The following is a 480-nucleotide window of genomic DNA, read 5'->3' as shown; positions in this document are numbered from 1 at the left end:
TTTGTCAGTAAATGCAATTTCCTGTTTCATTAACTTTCTGATGCATTCATATATTCACTTGTCTGTAAATATCATGTGATGTTTAAATGCTTGTAATCTTCATATCTGGAGGAAATAAAGCCAATCTATCTCCATCGTCACTATGTTTTCATCATATGTTATCTGTCTAGATATTTTCAGTTGAATCAGTTGATCAGTTGACTGATTCGGCTCGAAATTCCTATCTGCGGCGTCATACAACATTCACTCACTCACTCATTCTAGTTATATCATCAACACATACAGGTGACAAGTACAAGGACAAAGGTGAGATTTTGCCATCGACAAAATCAAACCTTGCACCTAACTTCATAATAAGGACGAAACTGGATAAGGTATTCTGAACCACAAGGTGTACATTATCTGGAATAGCGTATGCCCTTGTGTATGTATTCTACGTACAGGAATCATGCATATTTTTGGTTGATGGTTGCTGAAGAA

The sequence above is a fragment of the Haliotis rubra genome, unplaced genomic scaffold, assembly GCF_003918875.1.
Source record: "Haliotis rubra isolate DU_JTF1 unplaced genomic scaffold, ASM391887v1 Scf1340, whole genome shotgun sequence".
Taxonomy (NCBI): Eukaryota; Metazoa; Mollusca; class Gastropoda; order Lepetellida; family Haliotidae; genus Haliotis; species Haliotis rubra.
This window is presented reverse-complemented; position numbering follows the sequence as displayed.